The sequence below is a fragment of the Actinia tenebrosa genome, unplaced genomic scaffold (genome assembly GCF_029948245.1).
Source record: "Actinia tenebrosa isolate PJP-AT-01 unplaced genomic scaffold, QUT_ActTen_1.0 PGA_scaffold8__29_contigs__length_14323225, whole genome shotgun sequence".
Classification (NCBI taxonomy): Eukaryota; Metazoa; Cnidaria; class Anthozoa; order Actiniaria; family Actiniidae; genus Actinia; species Actinia tenebrosa.
Window position 1 is genome coordinate 8,264,026 of NW_028292585.1, and position 13,353 is coordinate 8,277,378.

General features: G+C 39.8%; 1 protein-coding gene across 4 annotated transcripts in view; it reads left to right on the forward strand.

Moving 5' to 3' along the window:
* The window catches only part of LOC116300661 (dopamine receptor D1-like), a 54,018-nt gene that overhangs the window by 39,018 nt on the left and 1,647 nt on the right, over window positions 1–13,353 (forward strand). For all 4 annotated transcript variants that reach the window (XM_089024323.1, XM_089024324.1, XM_089024322.1 and 1 more), the window contains one exon: window positions 13,064–13,138. The gene's annotated coding sequence lies outside the window, so the exon portion shown is untranslated. The remainder of the gene's footprint in view (window positions 1–13,063; window positions 13,139–13,353) is intronic.

A 13,353-nucleotide genomic window follows, 5' to 3' on the forward strand; every position in this document is an offset into this window, starting at 1 on the left:
AGCAGCTCTTAAATGAAGTCCCCACACAGTTAGACGAAAGTAACCTTAAGGAACAACTTAACATCCTTGTGTCTTCTGGGAAGTGCAAAGAAATGATAGGCAAGGAACTTACCCATGAGCAGGTTAATAAGTTGTCGGAAGAGGAAGTCAAGAAGTTCCATAAGAGGTACGAGGCTGCCCTTGCAAGTAAGACCACGGACGCCGTAGCAGATTCCGCTATCCGACTTGCGACTAAATTACTTGGACTTGCGCTGCCCATAGACGACGTGGAGCAACTGCGGAAGGACATAAGAGATGACTATGTCATCGCCCAAGAACTTAAGATAACCTGTGGGTGGTTGTCTTTGAAGTGCGGTAAGTTCATGGCAGTCGCCTCTGCGGCACTTCACGTAGCTCAGCACGTCGACTTGAAGGAGGTACTGGTGTCTTGGAAGGACTTCAAGAAGGACACGGACGTTGAAAAGGTCTTCCAGGCGGCACTTGCTGAGGTACCTGATCAAGTCGCCTCAAGTACTTAGTCAAGTCATTCGCGGGAATTACCCAGGTCGCCTCAAGTACTTAGTCAAGTCGTCCTTAAGTCATTCTCAAGTACTTATCAAGTCCTTCAAGTCCTTAGATATAAATGAGTGAACCAGAGTCGAAGGTAGAGCAGCCCCAAGAGGAGCAGAAAATTACCAAGGTTAAATCTCCAGGCAGAGTCGCTGCCGGAAAGAAGCTCGCGGAGATGAATAAAAAGAACAAGGCAAAAAAGGAGGAAAAGGTGGAGGAAAAAGAAGAGGAATCCCTTATTAATCCTGGGTACGTCATCGGCGCGTTAGGAGTTGCTATAGCAGCAGGCAGCCTCTACTTACAATGGCGGGCTACGAAGCCAAAAGTAGAACCCGTGCATGTACCGCCAACATATCACGCACCCGTGCAGGAGCCCCCTAAGAGAAGCAAAATACCCGTGATGGAGTAATAACCTTCTCGCTTTGTAATATAATGTCAACCGCGTTATTGAAAACTGTTGAAGAAGCAGCTATCATTACTTCCATCGTTGCGGGTATTGGTTGGGTAGGTAAGAAAGTGCTCAAAGAAGATTTTACTGAAGACCCAAGCAAGAGCTTCGCTAATTTTGCTAAGATGACCGCTGCCGTGGGTGGGGCTATCATGGTAAAGGATTACCTACGGAAGGAAAAGTACCTGCCAACGACGTAAGCTTTGCTTGCGTCTAATATAAATGGCTAGCGTGGTCGTAGGTGGAGTCATTGCAGCTTTAGCATTCACTGGAGCTAATTATGGTGGTCAATATTTGGATAGATTAGTCAGAGGCGACAAAAGCGGAGAATTAGCCGCCGAAAGAAAGAGACACGACTTAGCGCTGGAGAAATATCAAAGGGACGTGGCAGCTTGGAATGAAAAAAGACAAGCTTACAGGGATTGGTTGGACAAGAACTACCAAGACAAGATGCAGGCGGATAAGAACTTCGAAAATACAGACTACGCCTTTAAGCTCTATGCGCAAGCACACCCCGCGGCATCGACGGGGTTGAGAAAGCCTCAGTTTAAGAATTACTATCAGCCTTCTAAGAAACAAAAAGACAATGAGCTGGTCTTCGTAGGAATCGCAGGGCTGGCCGGAGGCGTAGCTTTGGCGTATTTAGTCTAAGGGGACTTGTCCCCTGTAATGTATGATCGTCTTTTTGGAAAGCGACAAGAATGACTTTACCACTTATTTAAATCCCCCCATCAAAGCCCATAAGGTTCGGCTGGTTAGTTGCTCTTTGTACAATTCTTGGTATAATCTAGTCAATGCCTTGGTCACCGTACTTAAGGCGCCCGGCAAATATCAAGGTGAAATGCTACCCAATGGACATTACACGCCAATTACCCTTGCTAAGGAGCTCGCCAAGCGCGGTTATACTCTCACCACGGGATTGCCGCACGAAATGACCCTCAAACATAATATGCCAAACTATTCAGTAACTTTTGGAAAGTTTGACCCATTAGGATCTTTATTATGTGCCTCGGGCAAAACAATTACCGACACAGCCATACCTGTGAAATGGAAAGTCGCATCCTCTTACGAAGTCTATTGCGACTTGGTCCATAGTTACGACAATGGAGAAAAGTCTTCTCTTATGTCCAAGTTCCTGCCCAAAGGTAATCCATTTGACCCAGTAGAATACACTCCCATTTCTTTGAGCTATGACTTGTCTCATTTGGTAGAAAGCATAAACATCACCATCAAAGTGGACGGAGAGACGGTGGATTTTAACGGACGTAAGATCAATCTTGTTTTGGAATTCATATAATGGGCCGCGTAGAGGACAAGCTCAAGAGGATTTACTATGGGCCTGAAGGCTATTGGAAAGGAGCGTCGGCCATCAAGAAACTCGCGACCGCGGCCAGGGTATCAGAAGAAACGGCTAAGAACTGGTTAAGAAAACAAACCCTCTGGCAGGTTTATCTTCCCGTGCCTAAGTACATTCCCAGGCCCAGCTTCACCGTAAATGCCCCTAATGAAGTTCATCAGGCGGATTTGCTTTTCTTGCCGCACGATAAGGTGAGAAAAAAGACCTATAGGTACGCTTTGACCGTAGTTGATATCGCAAGCAGATACAAGGACGCCGAACCCATAACCAGCAAGGATTCTGGGGAAGTCGCAGAAGCCCTAGGTAGGATTTATAAGCGCGTTTTGAAATGGCCTAAGCTGCTGCAAGTGGATGCGGGGACAGAGTTCATGGGCGTGGTTACTAAGACTCTGAAAGACCACGGCACTAAAATTAGGAGAGCTGAAGCTGAGTACCACAGGGGTCAGAGCATCGTCGAAAGATTCAATAAGACCTTGGCCGAGCGCCTCTTTGGGTACCAGTATTGGAAAGAGCTGGAAGATCCGTCCAAACGCAACAGGGAATGGACTCAGAGGCTCCCCCAGGTCATCGTGGCTTTGAACAACGAGGCGGCCAGGGCTACGGGAATGAAACCCAAGGATGCTGTGAAGAAGAAACACGTGGAGCACAAGTCCTACGTCAGAAGTTCGAGGGCGGTCGGACTGAAGGAAAAAAAGCTACCCCGCGACATAGTGGTCAGATACCTCTATCAGCCGGGGGAACTCGAAGGTGGCAGTAAGAGAGCCACGGATCCTAACTGGTCTTTGGAAACGTATGAGATTTCGAAGTCCGTCACCAAGGAAGGGCAACCCGTGTTGTATTACCTAAATGGCCCAAGTCGTGGATTTGTCAAGGAAGAACTGCTCATAGTCCCCAAAGACTCAGAGTAGTGCTGCTCCACGCGCCCGATTACACTCTAGGCATGTCAGTCTTACGTTGCCTCTGCAATGGCCGCGTTTATTATTTATGCGATCCACGGAGAACTGCTGATCGTCATTTGGGTCAAACCTCCATAGTAGAGGTATGTTACATTTGGCACACCTTGCCCCTTTCTTATAGACGTCGTCCACGCATAAGTCAAAGACATGACCCTTCTCTTCGTCGTGTCTTTTGTAGCGAAGGAGTTTCTTGGCAATGTTCTCCTTTGCTACGTCCTCTGGGGTGCGGTCGTAACGCAGTTGCGGCCCCCAGGCTCTTTTTAACTGTTTGGCATATTCTACGCGGCTTACGGCGGTGTAGATAAGGTTGCTCCAACACAGCCGCTGGTCTATGATCCATAAGGTTTCTTTTATGGTAAGCCCTTGCGCGCTGTGAACTGTCATGCAATAGCCTAAGCGCCAGTCTGGATGGGAGGTTATTTTTTCCACCTTTTCTATGGGCACCCAGGCTTTATCATGCGTTACCGCATTTTGCAGTTGGATGTCGGTACCGGGTACGCAAACGTCGCGGCGCTGCATGCGGGTGTCGTGGGGTTTATAACAAACAGGTACGGGATGCGTAGGGAAGCGCTCTCGGTGTATATTTAGCAAATCCTTTTGTATGCGAGACTGTGCTGCGCGTTTGCTGCTCAGCACCAGATCCTTTGGATGCCATGTGTAAAGGAAGTCCTCGTATTTCTTCGCTCGTACACGTTTGCGCAGTGTCTTGCATTGCTCGGCATCACTAAGGCCCCTTAATTCCGCTTTCAGGTTCCTTACTTGATCCTTGCTGCGGTAGTCGGTGTTTATTTCCTCCGCATGGTCTACGAAATCTTTCAGCCATTCGTGGGGCATTTCTCCGGCTATTGGAGGAGGCTGGCAGGGATCTCCGGCGAATATTACTTGACACTTTCCACGGAGGAATTCTACGAACTCCTGCAGGATTTCCAAAGGTACGGTGCAAATCTCATCCCAAAGTATCGCGGGAGGTATGTCGTGGATGGCTTCTGGTACCCACTTTTGGCCATTCTAACGAAAGAAGCTGTGGTACGTTTGAGCGTCGTGGCCCATTTCGCAGAGTTCTCTTTCCAAACGGTGCGTTGGCGTTAGCACCTTTATCTTAGGAAAGAGTTCTAACACACGCGTCGTCTTACCGCTGCCTCCCGTACCGTAGAGGTAAGAGAAGCGTTGGTAGGAAATAGGGTCCGCAACTGAAGGTAGAGGCTCTTCCGTCGCCGTAACGGAACCGCGGGTGTGTTCTCCGTGATATTCTACACGTGCCCTCCAAGCTCTTATCTCCTCGTCTTTGACGCGCCACTGGCCACTTTCTGCAAGTTCGTCGGCAGTGTAGAATTCCTTCATCTTCTCTAAGACGTGCGGTTTCACGTACAAGGAATCCGTAGCTACGCGCGGGATGTCTTCTTTGTCAAATCTTAACAGCATTGCGAGAAGGTTAATATGCGCGTAGGCTAACATGCTGGCACGCAGATGGTAATACTGCGGTCGATGGTCCTGGTAATAACACAGCGCATTCCATTCGTGTAGTTTATCGTCGACAAGGTAGTCCCATTTCTCTACAGACACCATCGTTCCTTTGTCATGCGCACGTTTGACAAGGAAGCTTAGCTCGCCTTCGTCCGTTATCAGGCGCCGCTGCATATGTTTTTCACCTTCTTTTGCACCCTGCGTGAATTTACCTATGACCACACGCGCTGTGGGGTTATGCTCCGGTAGCCATTGCGTGAAGGCGCCGTGACAAAGTATGGCTTCATGCGCTGTGTATTTTAAAAGTTTGCGCTCTTCAAAGAACTTCAATAGGGGCACCGGTATCCATTCTTTCTCCTGCAGGTGCTTCCCATACCACGCATAGATTATGGGGTGCAGACCCGCTGCTAATTTCCAGGTGGTCAACCGTACAAACCCCGTTGCTGGGGCGTCGTAGTGACCATCCAACGCAACACGAAAGAACTGTGAATCTGGATGTCCGTAACGGTCGTAATATTCCTTACAATCTCCTAGACCTTTGAAGCTTGCGGGGTAACAATGTTTCATATCCAGCGACACGTATTCGTCTTCATCGTACTCCATGTTCCACAGACCACCGTGACCGTGTTCTACACAAGCTTTAGCTATATCTTTGAACTCCTCCGGTGTGGATTTCCACCCGTTTCTTTTCTTTGCGGCTAAGAAGTCCAAACTGCGACTGCTAAGCCCTTCGTCAGAGAAGTCTTCTCCTAAAGTCTCGCAAGCGCTTCGAATGCGCAGCTGTTCCACTTCAGGACGATACAAGGTGCCGTCTTGGGTCATAAATTGACTTCCCTCCGCGTCCATTAACTAAATGGAATTCTCGTGCATTAGTTCTGCAAGCGGTGACTCCTTGTAAACGCATGTTTCTTTCTTTTTGGGGAACCTTAACTCCCTCCACGCATGTGCGTTATGCTGGTAAATTACGATAGGCGCACCCCGGCCCCCATACTTGTGCGTCCCGGAGTAGATGAAGCCGTCGGTGATGTCTTTCACGTGTATGCGCCTTTCTAAAGCAACCTCTAACTTCTTGATGTTGTCTATCGTTCCTCCAGTCTTGTAAGTGGCGTTTTCCCATTTCCTGATGGCTTCTCTTCTCTTTAAAGTTAACTTACCACCCCTAGAGGAATCCTCAAAGAACTCTCTAACCAGCTTTCCTACGCAGTTACCAGGATGGCGCATTGGTTTAAGCTTTTTAACATCCGGTTTTTTAATCTCGTACGCGCCGTATATAACTACGGTAACCGGGTAAGCAACCTCGTAGAACAGCATGTCCACACCTACTAACGCTCCCGGTCTGGTGTCTTTATTCAGCACGAACAAGCTTTGCTTACCCGACGCCCGTATTGGATTACACCCCTTTTCTATTATCCACTCACCGTCTAAATACTTTATAAACGTCAACTCCAGACAGTAATTACCTTCGGGCATTAAGTCAATTATCCTTTCTGCTCTTTCCTCGCTCATCGTCTCATCTGTATCTCCCTCCATAAACGTTGTGAAGGCAAAGTCCGCATCCAGGCGATCCAACACCTGAGTTCGCAGTCGGCGCACAGTTTTGTTACGAATGCTCGTGATGGTGTCCATCTATATCTATGAAATATCTTAACCCTCATTTGCGACACCTTCGATTCCTAACATAGCAGCAACGTACAATGGGACACGGGTTATTCCCGCTGCCGACCCCTTCCTTAAACCGCCTGTAAAACCCGTAAATCTTCGACATTGACCGCGAGTCCCCCTTACTGCTGCTCAGAACAAAGAAAAAAGGCTTGCTGACCGACTGGTAGATGTTGCAATCTTCTTTGTTATTCCATTCCCTATGGGGGTTGCACCTCTATTTTGTTTCTTTATATTTCATTATCTTACACAAGATTGATGTAGCCCGTGGTTCATGCTTTTCGTCCTTATTTACTGGTTACATCATCCTTTTGTTAGCATATCCTTAATTTATATACTAGTTGTTTGGCTATTCATTCTTTACTTTTTTACTTTTTATCCTGTATATATCTTTATTTTTTTCTGAGGAAGGCCGAATGGCCGAAACGTTAAATACGATTTTTTGGAACAGTTAGAAGTTGCCTGTTTTCTCTTTTTACTTTTATATACTAGAATATTTCCATGAAGAGAACAGACTGTTGAATTCTTTGGAATCCTTCTACTGGAAGTTCACGTTTATATATATATATATGATTGCAAAAAGGTTGTAGTATACATTTATACATATATCTAATGAGATGCAAGACATCAAATGAGATGCAAAACTTAAAAAGTAACTTATTTGGTCTTATTTATCTTCTATTGTATCAGAGACATAACTATTGCACAAAGTCAAGTTAAAAGTATTTTCCACAAAATGTTTTGCATCTCATTTGATATCTTGCATCTCATTAGATATTTGTATAAATGTATACTACAATCTTTCTGCAATCAATTGTATATATATATATAGATATATATGTTTGAGAAGAAAAAGTCAAGACAACATTTTTCCCGACAAGCCTGTTTCGTGAATTGCTTCACTCTGAAGAGTGAAGCAATTCACGAAACAGGCTTGTCGGGAAAAATGTTGTCTTGACTTTTTCTTCTCAAACAAATATTCTGCTCTACTTCTATCGATGTATTGAGCACTATTTTACGGAAAATTGATTCACAGATTTCTTATATAGATATATAGATATATATATAAACTCAACTCAATCAAAAATCTTGTTGCTGTAAAATCTAGTTCCTTTCGGACATCATTTACATTGCTAACAATGATTTCTTGTCTAAATACAAAATAACTTGTTACAAATAAAAATATTTTTACCACAAGGAAGTCGTCGCCAAATCAGTTTTCTCCTCTATTATTTATTAAATGACGTTTTTGCAGTCTTTAGCTATTATCTATTCCGAAATTTTTTTCGTGTTAGAATTATCCAGTTAAGAATAATAAATTACACATGTTCGTGAATTTAGATGGAACTTCGTTTGACATCAAAGGATTAATTTTTTCAATATTGCCTGCAGCAAAAAAAAAAAAAAAAAAAAAAAAAATCAACTGATTTTTAGGTGAAAAAATTTTTTTTTATTTTACAAAAAGCTCCGTCATCGATCAGTATAATATTACAACAGTCAGTGTCTTCTGCTCTACCTCTTAAACAAATCTCAGTTTAAAAATTTAAAAGAAAAAAATGGATTCTATTTTCTTCTTGCAGCGAAACTAAAACACATTTGTATGAAAGAATCAAATACCATGGTACTGCATTACGACATGGTTGCTCTCACGTGATCTGGAGAAGTTTCATTGTCAAGTTTTTAATTGTTTTTGAGTGACAATATTGAAGCATTTTTCCCTTCACGGTATTAATTAATCAACGGATATACATGCAAAATGAGAAATTCAGTGTTACTCGCTTCCGGTGAAAATCGTCTTAACTCTTAAGTGTATGGCCGCTGAAGTGGCGTAAGGCGCATATCTATCGCGCATGCTCAAATGTGCTCTGTTGACCAACTGGTGTTATAATTGATATAGGAATTTTCCCTCAAATACTCCGTGATATCTTGTCGAGAGAACGCCTAAATTTTGTCTTCGTATACACTTATTTCAATAAAGTTAGTCGCCTGAAAAGCTACAAAGCTGAGACCAACAAGGATTATGGGTAGATACATTTTACATGTTTCAACCGCTTTAATAACTGTTAATGGATTTTAGATCTTTTACCAGTTACAGTCTCACCTCTTCTGAGCATCCTCAAGCTGCAAATTGTATCAAAAGCTTTACTTGTTTGGTATTAAAAGTTTCCCATGATCCTCAGTGATATCAGCTTTCTAGGTTTTTTGGTGACTAACTTTATTGAAATAAGTGTATATGCTTAACCGTAAATGCTGCCAAATACGCCCTCTTAATTTAAATACAAACGCACACGCCTTAAAATCACACTGGGCAAATGAGGATTTTTGACAATTTATCTTAGGATAAAGACCATATTCTTTAGAAAAGAATATCTTACAAAAGTAGAAGCTATATAACCCTTTTTTTCTTCTCTGCCTTAAATACGCCCCTGCGAACACCACTGCTTTTAAAGATTTGATAGTACGCAATAACTGAATTAGAAACAAAAAGGACGTCTCCGTTACAAATATCGCACTACCTAACTTAGAAAGGGGAGAATATTTTCGTCCGAGACAAGCTAAGTAGTCTTAAATAGTTCTAGTTTTTAGTTCCATTCAGTTAGTTGAAATTCGGGGCATTGCGCGCCCCTAGTCACGGAAACTTTAAGTGAAAATAAAATAAAATAAAATAAAATAAAATAAAATAAAATAAAATAAAATAAAATAAAATAAAATAAAATAAAATAAAATAAAATAAAATAAAATAAAATAAAATAAAATAAAATAAAATAAAATAAAATAAAATAAAATAAAATAAAATAAAATAAAATAAAATAAAATAAAATAAAATAAAATAAAATAAAATAAAATAAAATAAAAACTTTAAGTAATAATAATAAAAAAAAGACTACTAGTGTTCAAAAAAAGTAATTGCTTAAAGATATTTTATTTTCACCCTTCGGCGAATACTCGCTTCAAGCAGTAAACAATAAGTTGGTTTGGGGTCCTAAAATAAACAATATGATAACGATAAACAGGATAAAACCTTATAAAGTAGATGTTTTTCTTCCTTCCACTTGATTGCCTGGAGGTGTATGCAGTGGAATTAGTTTATTATTTTCTTTTAAAGGAAATTATGTCTCAAAGACGATTTTTGGACTTTCAGAAGATTGCGAGTTAATTGCAAACGTGTGGACTTCTAATATACAAAGAATGCAAAGGCGGACGAATGTTTGTGAACTTATTATTCAAACCAAAACCAAGACGTACGAATTAACGACTGACCAACCTCCACCCTACGAACGAAAGGAGAAACAAACGAACGACCAAACAAAAGCAAAAATTTGGACGGTCGGAGGGAAGCGGGAAGGATAAACGAATGAGGCAGAGAAAGAAAACGAAAAAGGACAACAGCAATAAGCGCCTAACGGAAGAGGCCAATAACTTATCTAACGAAAGAAACCAATAAACAAATGAAATGATAAATTTAGGGTGAAATAAAAAAGTGAAGGGCTAAGTTGAATCTAGCGAAGAAGCATGCTGTGACCGATAAGGTCTGTTCACCCAGTAGCTAGCTTTAGATTTACCAAATATTTTCGTTTGTTTGTTCATTTACTACTACTGACATTTACAATTTACACTAGTCGGAGGATCTTAATCTAAAGGTCACTTGTTTTTCACGACAATCAAAGTATTTCCATCCTGTCGATAAAATAGTCACTTACCCATGCTTATGTATAACGTCATAGAAACGCCTGGAAAAAAAAAAAAAAAAAAAAAAAAAAACCCGCCAGCAAAGCCTATTACATTAGGGGATGGGAAATAATATGTACGATTCCTTTCTACTCCAGTTCAGCTTCGCTATGCTTTATACATTATATATATATATATATATATACACCGAATCCCTAAAACTTTGACAATTTAGCGATATATATACATATATATGTATCCCCTTTTTCCTATTGTCTCTCCTTGAAAATCCAAGTATGACAATAGAAAAAAGGGGGTTACACATATATGTATATATATCTTTAAAGTGTCAAAGTTTTAGCGATTCGGTGTATATATATATATATATATATATATATATATATATATATATACACTCGATTGCAGAAACGTTGTAGTATACATTTATACAAATATCTTATTTATTCAGTATATTTAATGATATGCAAAACAGAAAAATCGCTTTATTTATTGTTTGTTTTATTCAATGACTGTCAAAATATTTTTTTCTTGTCTATTATATCGAACAGATTATAAATCAGTTGGTTTTAAGCGTTGAAAATGGTTATTTTGTATTATACATCTCATTAGATATACTAAATAAATTAGATATTTCTATAAATGTATACTACAACGTTTCTGCAATCGAGTGTATATATATATATATAATGTATCTTACAGCGATATGCAGAAATTCTGATCCTTTTGTAAATATATACAAGTATATCAAAAGTATATCAGAAATTATGGATTGTCATAGCTGATATTTTTTGGGGGTTGTTTATGACTAGGGCTTTCTGAAAAAAATATCAGAGATGGTATCTCATAATTTCAAATAAATGTTTTAATATAATTTTATGCATATGCAAAAGTATCATAATTTCTGCATATCGCTGTAATGTATCTTATATGTATATATAATGTATCTTCTGAAACCTAGCTAGCTGTATTTCTGATTGTCCGGTTCCGGCCTCAACCCCTTCAGAGAGACATCGCTTGAGTTTTCACATCCGTGGGTTATTACAAAAAGATTCCTCCCAGTAGATAACTGAAAAACCTGTCGTGCTTTGAGCTGTGTGGGCTGCAAAAACATTAAAAAGCGCCACGATATAAACAAGTTAAAGTAAGTTAAGTTATTCTTTTTTTAATACTTTTGCCCGTAGGAAATCATTTTCCACTTAGAGAACTGTATTGCACTTCAGACAAGAGATTGTGTTGTTTTTATCGTTTTACTCACGAAACAATTCACAATATAAACACACGGACAGCGAAAACAAACTGCACAAAATATTGAGATAAACAGACGAACAAGCAAAAAACACACACAAAAAAATACCAACAAAGAAGCAAGCAAGCAAGCAAGCATCGCTCCAAGCAAGCAAGCAAGCAACGCGCAAAAGAAAAAACAAAAAAACAACAACAAAAACAAACCAAAAACAAAAACAAAACAAACAAAACAAAACAAAACAAAACAAAACAAAAAAACAACAAAAAACAACAACGAACAAAGATAATACCCGAAATCGCTCGAAGACAATGATATCTTCTTCGCAAATTAGTGATTTATGTCACCAACAATAAAGAAAAATAGTAAAGCATGACTTCAAATACGACAGGAAAGCAAATTAGAAACCGTATAAAACACAGTATTTATGATTACAGTTTGTTTCTTCCAAAAAACGATATCATCAGGTTGACACTGTTAGATTTTATCACCGTGTTGCTATGGGACTGAGCACGTTTGTATTCGACAACAAAGGTGCCGGCAGTCTTCTAAACGGTGTAAACTGATGGATATTTGTCCGATTTGTAGCAATTCCCTTGTTCAGATTCCCAATTGTGATTGGCTCATTTGTAGAGATTTGTTCGGGTGGCCTTGGTTGGAGTACAGTTTCACTGTATGAAGCGATACTTTCCTTCAAATGAGGCTTGAGCAAAAACGCTTTATAAACAGATAGATCGATAGAAACTTTATTTATAGAGAGTAAGCACTAAATAGTATAAAACAACACTCTCGTGGTCCTCAAAATCATATCGAAAACACTAAACAAAAAAAAAACAAAAACAAAAAGATCTACACTAATCTTATGAGCAAAACATCAACGTATTTGGCTATTAAATTTTCAGGTAAACGAGACTGAAATAGATCCATGTTAATAACTACTTCAATAGATTAAAAAGCCATAGGCATACACGACTTTCATAACTGGCTGCTGCTAATTTGCATAAACATTAAAAATCAATGTTTTTGAAGTGAAACCCCTTTTAAATCATTGATCTTGTTGATTTAGATAAGGCGTGTGAGTTTCTACTTAAATTAAAAAATCCTTTACAAGATGTGAGCATTTGAAGTTTTGAAAATGCACCAAAACGAGGCCACCAAGGCTTCCAGTGATATACATACAAAACTCTCTATTTTCGTTCTATCATAACTTCTTTGGTATGCAGTCAAATTCTACACAATTTTCTGGAAATAGTTTCCGTGAAGTATTTTCTCAGATAGCATTAATAGTTTCTGGTAAAAATGCTTCATTTTCTCTATCTGAAAAAAATGAGTTATGAAAGTCGTCTATTCTGCGAGTGCGATACGAAAGATATAAGAAGCGTTTCTCTATATATCTTGTAAAAGTATATTGTAATTATTTGGCACTAAATAAAACATTGTCATTGTCAGAATCTAGAAGATGAATAAGGAAAAGAAAGAAGGAATTGGTTTGTAACATGTTTGAAAAATTCGTTAATTAACAGCTGTTGACAAACCTTTTGCAATGACGTCAACGGTATGCTATGCAGTGATCTGGACCAGCGGTCCTTACTTTATATAAATCCTAATGCGCGGAGTATCTTAGCCATTTATTTTGGTCTCTTAAGTTTTAGAGTTGTACTGATATCGATAATAACTCTTGATACTCCTCCCAACAGGCGACATCTGAATCACCGAAATAGATTGTTATCAAGAGCATTGCTTGGGTGTTTAAAACTTCCCAACTACTACTGGTAAGTAGTAAGCACCTTCTAATATATTTATCTATATATTTATATATAACACAAAGATAAGAATCCAAGAGAAGGATACAGGGACTTAGTCCTCACGCCAAGAGGTCTCAAACATCAAATTCCCTTTCTTAGATCATTTCGTGGTTAGACATGTTTTTCAATGACATATTAAATGAAAACCTGCAGCTGTTTCTTAATTCGACATAAACAACTCT